Consider the following 19210-nt stretch of genomic DNA (forward strand, 5'->3'; position numbering starts at 1 on the left):
GTTGGCGATGATATTTCCATTAATCCTAGTCGATTGTGTTTGGGAGGTTGCAGATGAATGCCTTGTCTTCGTGCATAAAATCAATAAACAAACAGTTATCAATGATTTCAGCTCGAAGAAATGCGGCTATTGTTCCAACATGAGACGGAAACCACTCCTTGATATGAGGAGGTGCGGCAGCAACATCTGCAATTATAACAAGTCTGCATATGATAACACAGCTGTTCATTTCCTTCAGCAGACCAATCTTCTCTGTGCGTGTATAACAGCCAGTGTCTGTAAACGAAAATGTGTCTGATTTTGACGGCTTTCTGTAAGCAGTGCTGTGGAACACCTGCCTGTCCTGTACAAAACGCTCGAGCTTTACTACACTGCGTACAGTCACTCTACAACGGCGATGCACAGCTGCCTGCTCTTCAGCACTGAGCTAACTGTGCCTTCCTTTAACAAGGAGAGACAGGCTATTTACACACAGAGCATGCTGTAGAGGTCGATGGCCCATGAAGCAATCGCACATTTTTTTTTCGGCGAAGCACCTTAGGGTCTCGGCGTGCATCGTGCGTCGTCCTCGGCTGTCGCGGCGTGCATCGTCGTCAGTGTCAGGACGGTCCATTTGCTTGGGCGCAAAAGAGGGCGCCACCGCCTCAGCGCTCGCCGTATGGTGAGAGAGAGTGAACGGAGCGCATTGACTATGGAAACACTCTTTCTGCGATGAACGCTGAACTACAAGCTCGCAAGGAACGAGAACGCACCCTTGCCCGCGAGAGACAACGCCGACGCAGGCAGCGTCTGCTAGCGAGTTTCTTGAAAAAAGAAGGTTGATCCCTCCGTCATAGGAATCGGAATAACACGAAAGTAAAGTGTGCCCTTACAGAAGTAACTGAATGTTTACAGTACATTGATATAAGAGAGTTTGCACAATATATATTGATGTCTGGTACCTACAGCACCGTTTAACGTGGATGCGCCCGCTTTGATGATTGGTGGTACATCTCCATCCCAACGGCTAACGTCCATGTTAAATTATTAACAATACCTTGTGGTAGCTATAGAAGTTAACGGTGAAAGCGTAATGAGAGAACGAGGTGTGATAGCCAGAAGAGCGTCGCATGCTGGACGCAGAACTTGGTCGCCATCCCGCGGCATGCTAAAATGTGATTAAACACCAAGGCCGGACTAGAGGGAAACGCAAAGCGCGTCGTGCCGCCCACCGGCCGCGATTTTTGTCGGGGCGAGCACGTGAGCGGGGAACGCGGTGTTACAACCACGTGAGGCAAGCGCACGTCACAGAGCTATGATGCTGTGAGCGAGGTCGACGCTTTTACGACACTTAGGCTGAGATCGCCACCTCACGGTGTGTTAAGACATTGACAAAATTGAACTTCTATTGAAAACGCGCTGAATGGGACGGACGTGTAACGCGTTGCAAGTGTTAATCGCGGAGGCCACAGTAATGATGAATTACTTTATTTTGCCGCTCCCAGAGGGCACTACCACCCCGCCGACAGGCTGAGTGGTAGATATAAAAGGCGCGTTTGGAAAGCATCTAGAGTCTGTGAGCGTAGAGCAGCGCATAGTGCCGGGCATCTGATGTTACGAACCGAGCGGTCGTGGATTCGATGCCCGTTGACAGAATTTTTTTCTTTGCCATCTGAACGTTTAAATTTTTTCGACGTCATTTCCGTGACGGAAATACGTCACTGAATTCTTGGTGGACCCCGGCATAAAGCACTTTCGTGTTAAAAACCGACTGCTCCCGCTGCACAACAATTCACCGGACACCCGGTATATATAGGCACTGGATCTTGACCTGCAATGTAGTGCCGGTGGGGCATTTCTCTTGTGCATAGTTCAACAGTAAAGATTCGCAACGTGCACGTTAACGAAAAGCGGACTGCGGGTTTCTGTGTCTAACCTTTCTTCTGTCCCTCATCGCCCATTAGCAGTGATTTTTTGTTGGAAACACCGGTGCACGCTGCATGCTTCGCCCCTCCATCGGTTTCACGTTAGTGGAGCTCAAATCCGCTTCCCTACACGCTTCGCCTCTCCCGAAAATTTTCTTGCTTTCTGCTTGTTCTTGTTGTGTCCTCTTTACTTTTTTGAGGATACACTCTTTGGCTACTGCCCTGGTATTTCTACACGGGACCTTTTACTACCGCTTAAAGAAAACGTGTTGGATAGCCTCACTTCAAACCTGGTCCGGACAATTCTGACCATGGATCTCAAGGGCACTTTTCACAACGTCTCTCACGGCCTAATTCTTTAATTCTTGACAATTTCGCTTCCTCGCAGTGAGGCGCGCTTTTCCACAATAATGTCAGGGCCTTTCTGACCGCACGGCCACTATTGGGATTAGAGACCTCCGGTCGGACGTCATTAGTCTCTCAAGCAGAGGAACTCCGCAGGGATCAGTCCTTTCGCCCACTTTGTTCAACGTGGCTATGGCTAAACTGGCTAAAGTGCTTCGGCAGAGGAAAGAACTCTCGCACTAGCCATTGGCCACGCCAGAACACTGTCACATGATGCATCTGTCACCACAGTGATAGACCCACAGGCTCCTTGATGTGCCTTCGCTCAAGGACTTATGGTTGTACATACATTATCTTTCTTCTGTCTCACCATCCACATTACGTCGGGTGCGTATCGTCTGGACTCCTGGACACGCCTCTCTCCATGGTAATGAACGCGTTCATGCGGTTGCCCGAGGTCCGACTGGCAGGGCACCATCGGAAGAGCTGTTCAACCCAGACGATGCACCAACAGAACCACTAAACTACAACGCGACGCTGGAGCACTACCAGCAGAGCAGTTACACATAGTCTCCTACTCATCCCTCACTTAACAGAGCAGATGCTGTCGCTTGGTGCCAACTGCAGGCTAACTCACTTCTTCGCCTCTACATGCGAAATCTCTTTCATCCAACTTTATAACCGTCCTAGTGCCCCTTCTGTGGATCCGTATCAACAGTGTACCACTCCACGTGGGAATGCCCGGTCCATGGGGCATTCCTTCCACTCCCATTCCGACCCCTTCCTCTTGGGAGTCTGCACTGCTCAACTTACACCGGCAGGAACAGCAGCAGCTGCTCCAGCAGGCTCGCAGTGTCGCGCAAGGCAATGGAGGTCCCACCCAAGGAAGATTTTCTGTGCATTCACTAATAAAACTTTATTCTCTCTGTGCCTTCTTCAGAGTAGATATGTCCCACTTGTGTCGGAGCGTCGTCCTTGTTTTATTTTATTTTATTTTTTTTTGCTGAATGAAGGAGTGGCGACCGAAGCAGTCCTTTCAGTGGCTGAAGCATCACCACGCGTTCCAGAATTTAATTCGGGAGCCCTTTTGCAGCAGACACATGGTGTATAATGGCTCCATTTTAAACCGTCCAGGATTAACGCGGAGTGCCCCCAAAGGGGTCCGAGAGCACCGGCACAGTTTCCTTGGTGGAGCAGAGCATGGACATTGTAGGTCATGAAGGTGACCCCATACAATGTCTCACACAGCATCACGGAGTTCTTCGACAGAGCCTAAACCCTAGGTAGCAACGTGTTTTAAAACAGGTTTCAAAAAGCTACGTGCTACAAAAACATGCTAAAATGGGACTCTTCATGGCAGCTTTATAGGCAAAAAGGACGTGTGATATGCAACATAATTGGACGGCTAAAATATTCTTCGAAATCTTGTCGAGTTATCCTTCTGTGTAGGGGAGGGGGCGCTCGCTCGAGATTTTACAGCATATCAAATCCTTCAGGTCGTTGAGTATAACTTCACTAAGCATAAAGAGCTGTGTCAAGAAGCTTTCACTGATGCTAATGTACTCATTTTGCAACCAGAATTGAACATTCATTTTACTGCACATAGGAACAACGCTTCCTTTTCTTAAATGAAATTAATGCAATGGGGTAAAAAAAGACTAGCAGAATTAATCCCTGCTGGCAGCATTTTCATGCATCACCACCTGCTTACAATTCAGCGTTTTGGCTTACACTTTGATGCTTCGGCACCTCTTGCTTTGTCAATTTCATGGAGTGTGCGTTCCTTTTACTGCAGTGTATGCACTCCCTGACAAAGCTTGGCAAGGTGCCACCAATAGTCCTGATGAAGAATACCGGACAGGCAAGGCAGCCAATAAAAGAGGAGCCGCTGTTTCCATTCGGACGCCTTCCAATGGCTTCTCTCTTGAATGGATGTCGGCAACCTTGTGATGCAGTGAGGTGGCTTTATGGATAGTAGCCTGACGTCTTTTTTGCCAGTGTCGATGATGCACCTGCAAGGAATGCACAATAGTTGGATTACTTTCAATATTGTGACCATGTATATATAGCCTGAAAAGTGTAGGGTTATGAGAAATCAACCTTGATAGAATGGCACTGCACATTAATCAAATGCAAACGGAATTCACCTCTTTACAGAATAAGCTTGAATCTTGACTCGACTAGAAATATTTTAATTTACCAAACACATTCAGTATGAAAGAGCAGCCAAAAAAGTGGTTGTCAGCTTTAACAGCAACATTGCTAATTCATCTTTAATGTGTAATTATAAAGTACCCCTCTGAACATCACGCTAAGTGAAACGACACGGAAGCCAATTAGATGTGCACAATACAGATGCTCACTAATGTGGTTTCATAAAAGGCTTGCTCTGGGACAGCCATTGTTGGCGGTAACATCACTTTCCTTTGCCTATGTGTGAAGTGATAGCACTTTCCTTTGCGCTAGGTGTGAGGATTTGGAAACCAATTCAACCAATGCTACATACTTAAGCTGCCTTGATGCGAAGTCTGCCTATCATCAGACACCACTTGATGAGAGCACTTTCAAGATGTGCAGTTTTTCTTCAGTTTCTAAGATGCCAATTTCTCCATCTGCCCTTCTGCATTTCATCTGCGCTAGAGGTATTTCAATAAACCATGAGTCTAGTGCTTCATAGCCTGGCGAATATATATATACTTATATGCCCATGTCGAATTTATATATTGTTTGCTATAAAATTCAGCCAGAGGAAACCCCGTGCCTATCATCCCTTTGTGCCTTCGTGTTGTTTCATGCAAGTGTTCCATTTAAGATCACAAATGAAGTTACTTATAATATCTATATGTAAGCAAAAGAGATAGACCAAGTGGACAGGACTACATTACCACAATAGAAGCGCTGGCCAGAGTTTGAACTTGACAAGACTGTTTCAGTGAGCTGCCTTGAAACACCTTGGAGTACATAATGCATATACTCCACGTTGTTGCCAGTCGCAAGGTCCAGACCTGAAGAAAGAGATGCACCTCATGTAAATATGTTAGCAATGTAGCGAAGTGTTCGTAGTCGGTAATGGGTCGTCCTCTCGAGCGCCTTCTAGTGGGTCGCCTCCTCTCTGAGAGCACGCCCCCTCGTGCAGAGAGTCGGCCCCGCTTTGACTGTCGTCGTCGCCGAGTGCCCGCTAATAAACGTCTTGACAATTTGGTGGAGAGTGCTGTGCCCTTTCAACAACTACGGTCCGCATTCGATGCCCTTGGAGCTTCGATCCCGTACCGTGCCTGCTACCATGACTCAAGACGCCACCCAGCAAACGCCTCCTCTTGCACCGACGCCATGTCCAGGTGTCCCCCGCATCCGCGACCCTCCTGTCTTCACCGGCGCGGATGGCACCGACGTCGAGGACTGGCTCGCGATCTACGAGCGTGTGAGCGTCCCCAATAAATGGGACGAGGCAGGCAAACTGAGCAACCTCGTGTTTTACCTCGCGGGTGTGGCAAGCCTATGGTACAACAACCACGCATCCGATTTCGCTACGTGGTCGGATTTCAAGACCGCCATCATCGACGTGTTTGGCCGCCCTGCCGTTCGCAAACTGCAAGCCGAACAGCGTTTACGTGAACGAGCCCAGCAAGCCGGCGAGTCTTTCACGAGCTACATTGAAGACGTGCTCGACTTGTGCAAGAAAGCCAATGCGACAATGTCTGAGTCCGACAAGATCCGGAACGTTATGAAAGGCATCGACGACGATGCCTTCACCATGCTGCTCGCCAAAAACCCTCGCACTGTGGCAGAGGTCATCACACTGTGCCAAAGCTACGAGGAGCTGCGCCGGCAGCGGCTGATGACGCGTCGACCTCCATCACGCGACGCCGATCTCGCTGGCTTGTCGGCCACGTCGGACCACTCCATCTTGCTCGCTGAGATCAAGTCCTTCGTGCGCGAGGAAATTGCCCGCCAGTTTTCTCTACTGGCCTTCGCTCACCCGCAGCACGTTGAACAGCCGTCGACCACACTGCTGCCTCCCCTACGCCGGGCAATCGAGCAGGAAATCGCGGAGGTCATGCCGGAATACCACCAGCCCTCTCCGGCGCCTGCGCCTCTCAGTTACGCGCAAGTAGTAGCCAGGCCGCCCCCAGCGCTCCCTGTGGTGCCCCCGCTAACTTACGCCGGAGCCGTCGCCAGGCCTCAGGCCTTCGAAGCGAGTGTGCCGGCTGCGTACGCCGACGTCATCCATACGCCCCGAATGCAGACCACCATGCAGTCATATCAGCCGCCGCCCCTCGGTTTCCCTCGCGGTTTCCATTGCGGTTTCCCCTCGGTTTCCATTGGTTTCCCTCGCGTCCTGCGACATGGATGGGACCTAGCCCGGCCAGCCGATGGCGCACTGCCGACAACCGCCCAATCTGCTTTGCGTGCGGTTGCGCCGGTCACGTCGCCCGCTATTGCAACCGCATGCAGCCGCCTCGAGTCGGATCAACCGCCACCAACCAGTCCAGCCGCCCGTATTACGACCCGCCGCCGCCTATGTCACCGACGTCACGCCCAACTTCGTCTACCCGCCGTTCACCATCCCCACGACGCCGATCACTGTCGCCGATGCGGCCTCGTCCGGTCGCACGAGACCAGGAAAACTAGTCGTCGCAGTCCAAGTGGCAAGGGCTGCGACGCTATCGAACTGCCAAAGCCCTCAGCAAAGCCCATCAAACGTAGTAGACGTGTTTGTAGATGGTGTGCGCACATCGGCCCTTGTAGACACTGGAGCTGCCGTATCCGTTATGGACGCTAAATTTAGCCGACTACTACGAAAAGTGACGACGCCACTTTCCGGGCTCTCCCTCCGTACAGCCAGCGCCCAAAGTATTCACCCGACAGCGGTGTGCACAGCCCGTGTCATGATTCAGGACGCTCTGTACGCCGTCGAATTCATCATAATTTGTTCATGCTCCCACGACGTCATCCTGGGATGGGATTTTCTCGCACGTCACGACGCCGTAATTCGGTGCGCACCAGCCGAAATAGAGCTCTCACCATTCCCAGATTTGACGCCGGCGGACAGCCTACAGGCTGCGACCAAGGTATTCGTCAAAGACGACACCACACTTCCTGCAAACTCGTCAACGGCTGTGTCAGTGTACTGCACCGGTCTCGCTGACACCGTTGCACTCCTTTCTCCCTCGGACCGCGTTTTCAATAAGAAAGGCTTGCTGGTGCCATTTGCGACCGTGCAAGTCACTAAGGGCGACACCGATATTTTTGTTACGAACCCATCCCCGTACATTGTTACGTTGGTGCGAGGGGAATGTCTCGGTAGAGCGGAAGCCCTCGAAGACGCACAAGTTATGGACGCACCGGGTGACACGCACTGCGCCAGCTCCCGTCCGCTCAGTGCGGTTTCGACAACTGATTCGTCACCCGCTGATGTATTTGGTTCCTCGATTGCTGACAACCTTACATCGGTCGAGCGTTCCCAGCTTCTATGCCTGTTGGAAGAATTTCGTTCTTCGTTCGATGTCGCGCAAACTTCTCTCGGCCGCACGTCTGCTGTCACGCATCACATCGACACTGGCACCCAACCACCACTGCGGCAACGTCCATATCGCGTATCGCCAGCAGAGCGTCGTGTAATTAACGAGCAAGTCGAAGACATGCTTCGCCGCGATGTTATTCGACCCTCCAACAGCCCGTGGGCTTCTCCTGTCGTTCTCGTTGCGAAGAAGGACGGCTCTGTGCGGTTCTGTGTGGACTACCGACGACTCAATAAGATCACCCGTAAGGACGTTTATCCCCTACCTCGAATAGACGACGCCATCGACAGCCTGCAAGGAGCAGAATTTTTTTCATCGCTCGATTTGCGCTCAGGGTACTGGCAAGTCCCCATGGCTGATGACGCTCGACCGAAGACAGCGTTTGTCACACCCGACGGCTTGTACGAATTTAACGTCATGCCGTTTGGGCTGTGCAATGCGCCCGCGACCTTTGAGCGCATGATGGATACCGTTCTGCGCAACTTGAAATGGCACACGTGTCTGTGCTACCTCGACGACGTCGTCGTTTTTGCCCCGGACTTCTCCACGCATCTTCTACGCCTGCGGCATGTTTTGACGCGTTTGAGCGAGGCCGGGCTACAACTGAATCTAAAGAAGTGCCGATTTGCAGCACGGCAGCTGACGATACTAGGATACGTCGTGTCCAAGGACGGAATTCTCCCTGATCCAGCCAAGCTTCGGGCCGTGACAGAGTTCCCCAAACCTACGTCCGTCAAGGAACTGCGCAGTTTTGTAGGATTATGCTCCTACTTTCGGCGCTTTATCCGAAACTTCGCGACTATCATATCGCCGCTGACGAAGCTCCTTGGAGGTAACGGACCCCTAAGTTCGTGGTCGTCCGAGTGTGACGACGCGTTCGCAAAGCTCCGTCGTCTGTTGACGTCTCCTCCCATACTACGCCACTACGATCCTACGGCCCCAACGGAGGTACACACGGATGCCAGCGGTGTAGGCCTCGGCGCTGTCCTTGCGCAGCGCAAACCAGGGTTCCCCGAGTATGTCGTGGCATACGCAAGCCGTACGCTTACCAGAGCCGAGACCAACTACACGGTCACAGAAAAAGAGTGCCTGGCGATCATCTGGGCCCTTACAAAGTTTCGACCTTATTTGTATGGTCGCCCATTTGATGTCGTCACCGACCATCATGCACTATGCTGGCTGTCGTCCCTGAAGGATCCCTCAGGCCGTCTCGCCCGCTGGGCACTTCGCCTGCAAGACTACGACATCCGCGTGCTGTACCGCAACGGACGCCAGCATGCTGACGCCGACGCCCTCTCGCGCTCTCCCTTGCCTGACGACGATGCCGCCTGCTCACTATCTCACATAGCTGTTGCTTCAATCGACGTTCACACCATCGCTACCGAACAGCGCAAGGATAAATGGATCACCTCGCTGATCGACTTGCTCACTGATCCGTCCGCAACACCATCCACTCGCGCGTTGCGTCGTCAAGCCCACCATTTCGCCATTCGCGACGACCTACTGCACCGACGCAATTACGACGCCGACGGCCGCCAGTGGCTACTAGTGATACCCCGCAGTCTGCGTTCTGAAATATGCGAGGCCTTCCACTCTGACCCGCAATGCGCGCACTCTGGGGTATCCAAAACTTACCACCGCATTCGACAACGATACTTCTGGCGAGGGATGTACCGCTACGTGCAGAAGTTCGTTCGCTCCTGCCTCGATTGCCAACGCCGAAAACCTGCAACGCACGTGTCGCCAGCAGGTCTACAACCATTACCTTGCCCTAACCGTCCGTTTGGGCGCGTAGGCATTGATTTGTACGGACCACTCCCTCTGACTTCGGCTGGTAACCGCTGGGCCATCGTCGCTGTTGACCATCTAACGCGATACGCCGAAACCGCCGCCCTCCCGGCGGCTACAGCGCGCGATGTTGCATCCTTCCTACTACACCGATTCATACTGCGTCACGGACCACCCCAAGAGCTTCTCAGCGATCGAGGCCGTGTCTTCTTGTCGGAAGTCGTGGAAGCCATTCTCAAAGAGTGCAACGTTGTTCACCGCAAAACTACTGCTTACCACCCGCAGACGAATGGCCTCACCGAACGCTTTAACCGCACGCTCGGCGACATGCTCTCGATGTACGTCGCCGCCGACCACACAAATTGGGATGCCATTCTGCCCTTCGTCACGTACGCCTACAATACCGCCTCTCAGAGCACTACTGGTTTCTCACCATTTTTCTTATTGTACGGCAGGCACCCGTCGCACACAATCGACACCATCCTTCCCTACAAGCCAGATCAATCTGAATGTGCGCCTATTTCGGACACAGCCAGGCTTGCTGAAGAATGTCGCGAGCTTGCGAAGACCTTTACAACGCACGAACAAGAGCGGCAGAAGAGCATTCGCGGTGGAACCACCACTTCTGAGTCCACGTTCCTCCCTGGAGCGCTCGTGTGGCTCTCGGTCCCGACCACTGCAACTGGCCTCTCTTCCAAACTACTGCCCAAATACGAAGGCCCCTACCGTGTCGTGGAACGCACATCCCCGGTCAACTACCTGATCGAACCCGTCGAACCGTCTTCGGACATGCGCCGTCGAGGGCGCGACATTGTCAATGTGGAGCGCCTGAAGCCCTATCATGACCCGCTCATACTGACAAGCTGCTAGGTCGCCAGGCGGCTCCCTTTTCGTACCCGGGGTGATTGTAGCGAAGCGTTCGTAGTCGGTAATGGGTCGTCCTCTCGAGCGCCTTCTAGTGGGTCGCCTCCTCTCTGAGAGCACGCCCCCTCGTGCAGAGAGTCGGCCCCGCTTTGACTGTCGTCGTCGCCGAGTGCCCGCTAATAAACGTCTTGACAGCAATGAAGTTACACACTGCATCACTACATAATGCCACAACCTCCCTGTGCCATAAACATTATAGAATAGTCTAACAGTGTCACAGTACTGCATACCATGTTTGAAGCATATTTTCGCAGTGAGTGAAAGCTAGTGAAGGAGCATGAGTGACAACATCTACAAAGCAGCAAAAAACATAGGAAATATGAAGAAGAGAGCACGTGCTCCCTGCTCAGCTACTTCAAGTAAACCCCTTTTATTTTCATTATACACTGTGCAGTGTGTATACGTTAGTGAGATAAAAACAAACAGCAATCTTCAATAAGTGATGCATCTTTAAACAAAAGTACTGCAGCATGGCGCAGTTCTAAAAGCGGACAGAATCCTTAAAGGCCAACTCCGGCGAATTTTTGGCCATGTCAAAATAATGGTGCTTTTGTGTTCCTGAGACGCTCCTGTTACGGGCCCGATAGCAGAAATACTCGGCAAATTGGAGAATAATTTTAAATAAGCAAAAAAGCGCAACACCGAAACCGAAACCCAACCAAGTGTGCTGTCTACGTATGACGTAGGCGTTGTTACGAACGAACCGGAAGTCGTGCAAGGCATGCCGGTCACAACGGCGCCGAGTATGAAAACTGACAGCCGGGAGGACCAGCGAAGCGCCGGCCAAACCAACGCTGTCCGTCACCTTGTGCACAGCAGACGCTCGCTGTAGCGGCTGAAGCGTCGAAATTAGCGGTGCCCTCGGCTGCGTCACTTGCGCCGCCTTCCCAATACTGACGTCACAGACGCAATGTTGCCAATAATTGTGGGAAGCCAGGAGGGCGTTTGCAGACAATCTTGAAAATTCGTTTGCAAACAATCTGCACATGTCTCAAGCCTGTAATTTTGCATAAATGACGGAAACGTGCAAAGGAACGTACCCAGCGAATTTCATTGAGATCCATCGACCTCGAAAAATCGCCGGAGTTGGCCTTTAAAAAACATGTGGGCACACGAGTGTTCATCACCTACCTCACTGTGTTAAATGCTACACGGACACAGCTGCCGGTGTCCACTCCCTGTGTGCACCCAGCACTCACAGCCACGTGCAAATTACCCGGAGCAAATATTGCATAGCACTGTTGCGGCAGGCTGGCTCCCCGATCGCACAATGCCCCTTCACTGACCTTTCAGGTTCATCAGTCCAGCTGGTCTCTTCAAGCCATTTACAGTATCATTTGTTACTGTAGCCGCTTCCATCTCCTCCTTGACCCTGCTTGACTGTCGTGCTTCTGCTGGAAATTTCGTGGTTTAGCGCAAGGAACCTAATAAAGCCGAAAACAATGACATTAACAGTGCAGCGAAGGTGTTCACAAATTCATGGTGTGTACGTGTTTATATTGTAACATACGTGAAATGTTCACATGACTATGTTTGATACAATGTTAACATGATGCTTATGAAAGTCTGAACTTCAAAGTGATACTCACCGTCCTTGTGCTCTCCTCGCATCAGGCGCCATGTTCAGCCAAAGTGCCCATTAAACGTCTTCATGTCTTGGACTGATGCTCTTGCTTGTGCATCAGCAGACACCGACAACACGAGAGATTTTGACGCACGAGGTTCTCATTTTTGCTGCCAGGGAACTGCCCCTGTGCTATTGAATTCCTCCACAAATATTTCCAGGAATAACTGCATCAGTGGATGCGTTCTTCCGAACGAGAGGCTTCCGATTTAAGAACATTTAAGGCATCCGATTTAAGAACAGTGTTCTTAAATGGAATGTTTGGTGGCAGCTCGTTTATTACGAATTGCAAATGCTACACTGAAGTCTTGCATGACTTCCAAACTGGACTGCCATTAGTATTTATTGTGAGAGTCAGGTCACCTGGACCAACGTGCTGTTCTTCTTTCAAATTCTCATAGCACTGGGCTCTTGTAATTTCATGAATTGTTGTAGAGGGCTGCTGCAGGGCATCAAGATTGTCATGAAGCTGCTCTTTTGTCTGGTCGATGACAAACTCGAGTTGTGCTTTGAGGTTTAAAATTACCAAGAAAGAGCCTTCATCTTTTAAAGCTTACACTGTCTTGACCATGTGACAGTTCGTGCATTGAGCAGAACCATCATGCTCTGTCATGATGCACTTGCAGTGTTCACAGAAGTGGTGCTGTACAGTACCTTCCACTTTCTTCGCCCAGAGTTGCTTAGCATAAATTTGCTCCGCCGCAAAGCGTCTGCGCGCAGAAGCAAATTTACTAGTTTGATCAAATCTTTCAGAGCAGACCACGTTTGACAACGTGATACTGCGAACGAAATGAGTGACGCTAGCGTGCCCGCCTTAGTGACGTTGGAGTTTGCCAGTTTTTCGTAGCCATCCTGTGTAAACCAAGCTGGTAACGCCTCGTCTTCATTAAAGGCCCTATTGCAAAAACCAGCGTCGTTCCAGTACCCCCAGCGTGATACCAGTACGTTTTTTGGCACTGGATTGCACTGGGAACACTGGTATACGCTCGGATTCACTGGGACTCCAGTGAACGCACTGGGAAAGAGCTGGGTCGCACTGGTATCGGCACTGGCTTTGCCGCTGTGACGCTGGCGCTCACTGGGAAGCGCTGGAGACGCTGAATTCTCACTGGCGTGTGCTGGCACATACTGGAACCTGTACTGTTTCTGCCAGTGCCGCGCGCTGCTTTCAGTATTGTGCGCGGCGAAATCCTTTGGTATCATTCAATATCGAATGTTTGATTCGATGGTACCGCCAATTGCTATCCTAACGGGTCCCAAACATGTGTCACAAATTCTAGCGGCAGAGAAAGACGATGAGATGCGCACTATTTTCATGATATACGTGATAAGTGAAATCACGGTCACTTTTAATGTTTCCCTGTCGAATGTGCAGAAAAATATGTTAATAACCTAGAGCATCCAACGCTGATCATTTTGCTTTCTAGCACGCTTTTTTTTATTCATGCAGTGCCAATAGCGTCGTTAATTTTTGCGGAGCACGTAGCAGCAATGAATACACATTTCGTGCATGCCGCGCATATATATTAGTTTTGCATCCGTGATGAGTTGCGGTAATGACTTCATATTGTAACGTTTATAAGTCTCGAGGCGTCGGTCTGAACATACAGAGCAAATCGTTACATCGCCGCGCAGTTGGCAAGAAGTAAACGAGCTCTGGCTTCGCGAACCCTCCCAACGGAGGCCAGAAAACAGCCGTCGTTCGATATCGCCACACCGGAAACGCATCTCGGGCAATTCTTGCACTTCCACTTACTTCACCTACACGTTAGGTAACAGTTAAAAACGTTCCGAGGCCAAAATGCAAAAACTTGAACCATCGCAACTCATCTGCGCCGAGATCGGTCCTACCAACGCCTCCTAGGAGGCGTTGGTCCTACCCAGTGCGGCTCCCAGCGAGCGTTAGGCCTAGCGTACCGGCCGAGTCCGTCTGCATGCCACCGGCGCTTCTTGGTTTAAGCACACGCAATTCCAACGTGTAAGAATTACTGTAAAGTATAGTCTGGACATCCGTTAATTTAAAATAACCATTTTTTCTTGTGTACGGTGTCCGCACAAGGAGCGATGACCATCGATGCGACTCGCTTTCAGCAACGAACGCAGGCTCACCGAAAGCAGCCGGCCGCACTCGCCGGCACTTCTCTGACTCATACGTCAAAACACATACGTGTCAACTGGCACGCGTTAGTGAACACACCGGCATCTTTTTTCAACAAATTGCATTTGTTTTTGCTGAGCGGTTTTCTAGTTGTAGTGATCGATAGAACTGCAAATCAGAATACAGGCACGCCCGCTCCGCAGTAATAATGTCACTCGCGCGAGAAAACTACCCCGTATGAATTCATGTAGGCGCGTGTTTATCGAACGAGTCATCGTAAAGCTTCTGTACGTGTTGATCATTAGCAAGGGCGAGAAACGGCTATTAAAAATCGACAGTAACAGCCGTCAAACTGTACCCTGCTCCTCGGTCCATTTGATATTTTTCGGAGTTAAGACGGGAATTCTGAAAGACACTTAGCACGCTTCCCATTTTGGGCATTTCATTCGTTGCCGCCAACCCTTTGTGTGTGTCTAATAAAGAAGCAAGCTTGATTTTGAAAGGAATATCGCGTCTTCCGTGAATACGCGACATCAAAATATGAAAGGAAACGCTGTCTTACTGTATTGACTAGCCCTTTTACGGAACAGCCGACATGTTTCAGCGTGGCGCAGTGGTAGAGTACTCGCTTGGAGAATGAGAGGTGGCGAGTTCGAATCCTCGTGGTGGAAGGTTTTTTTTTTTTTTTTCAAACGGCTTTTTTTTATTGCACTAATGCTTTCTATATTACTTTCTTTACTAATATATTTATGTAGGGCACCTAGGCATCGCCGTTTCAACGCTGTAGAGCCGTTTTGCGCTTGAGTACCCAGCGCCTGCCAGTAAAACGCCGCCCCAGCGGCCCAGTATCCAGCGCGACGCTGGGCCCATAATCAGGCATGGCACTGGACGCTGGTACCCAGTGGCGCTGGGTTTTGCAATAGGGGGGACCCTCAAAATCATGATCGTCGTCTTCACTGAAATATTAGTCTGAAGTGCCACTTTCGTCGCCATCAGCAGTGACTGCTTCGCCGCTGTCAAGTTGGGAGGTACCACTGCAGTTGTGATTCTAAGACTTGTAGCGAGAGAGAGACGTGAAGGCGGCCGCCGTGGCCGTGCCGAAGTCTCGCCACTTTATTAGAAGGCCCTGGTATAAGCAGAGCGGCAGCGGCTGCCGGCGTCCAGCCCCCAGGAGCGTGAGCTCGTTCTTCACTGCTCGCGCCTCGAGCGCTAGGCATCAGCTGCGCGAGAGGCGCGGCGCGTATGGTAAAGTGGTGATGATGATCGTGAGCGGTGATGAAGATGCCGCTACAGATTACTCCCCCCCGCAGAAATGAAGCCGAAATGAAAAACTATGGGGGCGTAATACAAGGCTGGTGACGCGAGACAGAATGTCCGTGGGCAGTCCAGGTCGTCAACGGTGAAGGACTATCGGAAACCATTATGTCTCTGGCGGACGGCTCTGGGAGAAGCGCAGCGGGCGGAGAACTGGGCGAAAGTACGCTGGGGTCGTGGCCAGGCGGGTCCCACGGCGACTTGATGGTGCCTTTCGGTAGCGCGAGTCAGCGCGGCTGGCAGAGGTGCCTGCAGATGGAGTTGAGGGCGGGTGCACATGGGCCGGTGCGGGCGATGCGCGCAAAACTATGCGACATGGCACAGTGAAGCCACGACGAGCAACCATCGACGAGTAGCTGATGCGATGGGTCTTTCCTGTGCGGGCACAGCGTTGACGCGGATGTCGGTGGCGGCGCAACGCCGACCTCAGCTTTGCATTGCGGCGGACGTGCTGGCACTGGTATACAAGTCGACGGACGCGGGAACGTCGTGGTTGCAGAACCATGCCACGCGCAATGCGAGTAGGAAATAGGTGCACGGCACGTGGTAGGTAAGCGCGTCGGGCAGCGGTAGAAGACGCTTTCGCCGTGTCGAAGGGCATGCCTGCATTCAAGGTACACCGCTGATGTTTCGCGTCCCCCGTTAAGAACGCCGGAGGAGTGATGTCATGGAACACCGCAGTCGGAGGCTCTGCCAGAGGTTGTGACAGCGCGCCTGTGCCCGCGCCTGTGCCCGGCACACGAGGGCTGGTGCGTAGGTCGGCGTGTTGGATGTCTGCCTTTGCGGCAGGCGTGGCATGTGCGGGCTGCTCTGCCATCGGCGAACCAGGCAATTCGTCCTCAGACGCTTCCGTCATCGTAGCAGCGTCTCGCAAGTTCGGCCGGTGTTGGTTCGGTGCTCGAACTTCAGCTGCGGCGGACTGCGAGGTCAATGCTGGTCGCTGCTGGCAAGACGCACATAGTGTCGAGGTTGTTGAAACGTGGTGATGGTCGATGGACGAGGACGGCGAATCCGCCACAATTGGGGAGCGAATAGCGGACGGTGCGATGTCGATGTCCGACTCCAGGGCCTGCCTGATGGACCGTCGGCCGAGGGTGGCGAAGGAATGCACCTCGTGGCGGACTGGTCGAAGGCAGCAGCAACGTTCGGAATCTCGTCGGGTGGGTGGTCGGGCGCAGCAACTGCTGCGCTAGTGGCCGGACGAGAGCGAGAAAGAGACATGGCCGGGGAAGGTAGCTCGCCGTCATGGGAGGGCTGCAGGCCGGGTGGTACCGCTCGCGTTGGAGGGGAAACCTGGAACTCACGGGTCCCCGGTAGCGGGCGGTACGTCTCGCCGTAGCGGGCCAGCACCGCAGCGCAGAGGTCGTCGTATGGCTGCGGGCTGGATGACGACGCGGCGGACAGATGATGTAGCTCAACCGGCAGCGCTTGGAGCAGGACTGCGTGCATCATCGGCTGTGCCGTGATGCCATTCAGAGCAAGAATGGCATCGAGCTGCATAAACCACGCTCGGTGGTAGGCCGGGTGGAACGGCTTCACTGGCGGGCAGAGTGACGGCAACATGGCAGCGCCGCTCGTCGAAGGGCGTGGTCGAAGGCCGGGTCACCAATTGTAGCGTGAGGGAGACGTGAAGGCGGCCGCCGTGGCCGTGCCGAAGTCTCGCCACTTTATTAGAAGGCCCTGGTATAAGCAGAGCGGCAGCGGCTGCCGGCGTCCAGCCCCCAGGAGCGTGAGCTCGTTCTTCACTGCTCGCGCCTCGAGCGCTAGGCATCAGCTGCGCGAGAGGCGCGGCGCGTATGGTAAAATGGTGATGATGATCGTGAGCGGTGATGAAGATGCCGCTACAGACTCTTCCGTGGATAAGTCGTCGGCATTACCATCATCTGAAGCGTCACAATTGCTAGAAGCCGGTACGGCGTTTCACGGATGGGCCGCTCCAGTGACAGCTTTCGCAGTCTGAGCTGTCACACCGACAGCATTGGCGTGTGCCTTGTCGTGCCTGCGGCGCGTAGACTGTGGCCCATTAAAGTATCTGTCACGCTCTAAATATAGCTTGAGTCGCTTCTGTGGGTTCTGCCATGACCTTACGTTTACAAAACGAAGCAGATGGTTCGCTTAACGAGTGAAAATGGCAGCCGAACCGATCACAAAAACACCGCCAGCGGCGCAGTAACCATCTTGTTATGTGCGCTGGGTCCAATGAACTGGAAAAAATTCGCTAGAAAAAAATTGGGTGACAAAAAAGAAAATAGAGAATATGTATTCGCAACCGATTGGTAGTGTCTAAAACAATGCGCAGACGTAATCTGTAACAGTAAAATCTCGTGTACTGCTAAATAATTGTAACGACTATCTAAACTTGCATTCTACAGTATTGAACTACTGCTCGTCAAATTCTTTTGTACTCTGGGACTGGTGAAAAGCTGTGATTATGTGAACTAATCTGTTGGTGATAAGGAAGATCAATTCCAAATGTTGTTTCCAGGTAAAGGTCCTCAAACAAAATGTCTCTTAATATGGTCATGTCATACTGACTGTTGGATAAAGCGGCATAAACTAGTGCAAGCCAAAGTAGAAAGCAAGAGGAAACAGGATAGCACGTGCACGACATGGTTAGATAATGTTCAGAGTGCAGAAAAAGATATTGGTAAGCTTGAAGTCATTATAAACATATTCAAAGGTGGTGCATTACGGAGTGCAAAATTTACTTAGCAATTATAGTCACGTACCAAGTACCCATCACAAATTTCTTCAAGACACTAATGACAGCGGGCACGTAAAATTATTAAGTAGACAAGAACAGTCATTTACTGGTCATTTCCTCTGTTCCCAAGAGTTTGCTACAGCAGAGATAAATAAGACGTCAATTGAGTGTACAGCATTGTACTATAATCCTTGGTGAAACGATCATAGCTCGTACGAATTTCGGGGTGATACGAATTTTTCGTTAGTTCCGGCCGAGGCCAATTGGCCTGCAATGTACTGGAGTACGGTTGTTGCGAACCGATTTTCACGCAGCGACGTTTGACACGAACGTACGCTACCGCCCAGGTACGAAGAGGTGCTGTCCGCGCTGTCGCGGAAGACGCGCCAAGCACGTGCGAGCGCGGGAACGCAAGCGTGGGCATGCGCGTCGCACCGCCAAATCATCAGAATCACGGTGTAAGAAAAACACTTTTTTTACGGTCAAAATAAACCTTCAGAGAAGCGTCACGGCCTCCGAGATTGTGTGCGCGAATCTTTGAGGCTCTTAGTGCCTCCGTGTGCCTTCGCGTTTAGATTACTGATGACATTAGCGCCATGCTTTTTTTTTCTAACGCGTCGACGCGAGCTGCTGTCGTTGTACTGTGTTTACACGTGTCTGCCTTGGGCATCAGACAGACATCCTATGAAAGGTGGACGAGGACCGAAAGAAGGCGAGGAAGGTCTTGGCGAAGGAGTCAGGCCTCACAACGTCAACATGCGCGACCGTTGAGGTCGCACTTGTGTGGGCACGGCCGTAAATCGCTGAAAAAACATCCCCAACACCTCCGGGATAACAGAATCATAACACAGGACCATGGTTCTCCAATATTGTGGGCTTGATTCACCGCGTCAAAGAGCTCTTTTTGTTACTTTTGCTGCAGTACTCCATTGTCGTGCAAGAAAACATACTGAAATTTTGAAGGGGCTAATGCTGTCGCGGGTCACA

At 51.7% G+C, this 19210-nt stretch overlaps 1 pseudogene; it reads right to left on the minus strand.

Moving 5' to 3' along the window:
- Positions 1–4035: 4035 nt before the first annotated feature.
- LOC119383806 (uncharacterized) overlaps positions 4036–19210 on the minus strand; it is a 58080-nt pseudogene continuing 42905 nt past the window's right edge.

The sequence above is a fragment of the Rhipicephalus sanguineus genome, chromosome 2 (genome assembly GCF_013339695.2).
Source record: "Rhipicephalus sanguineus isolate Rsan-2018 chromosome 2, BIME_Rsan_1.4, whole genome shotgun sequence".
Classification (NCBI taxonomy): domain Eukaryota; kingdom Metazoa; phylum Arthropoda; class Arachnida; order Ixodida; family Ixodidae; genus Rhipicephalus; species Rhipicephalus sanguineus.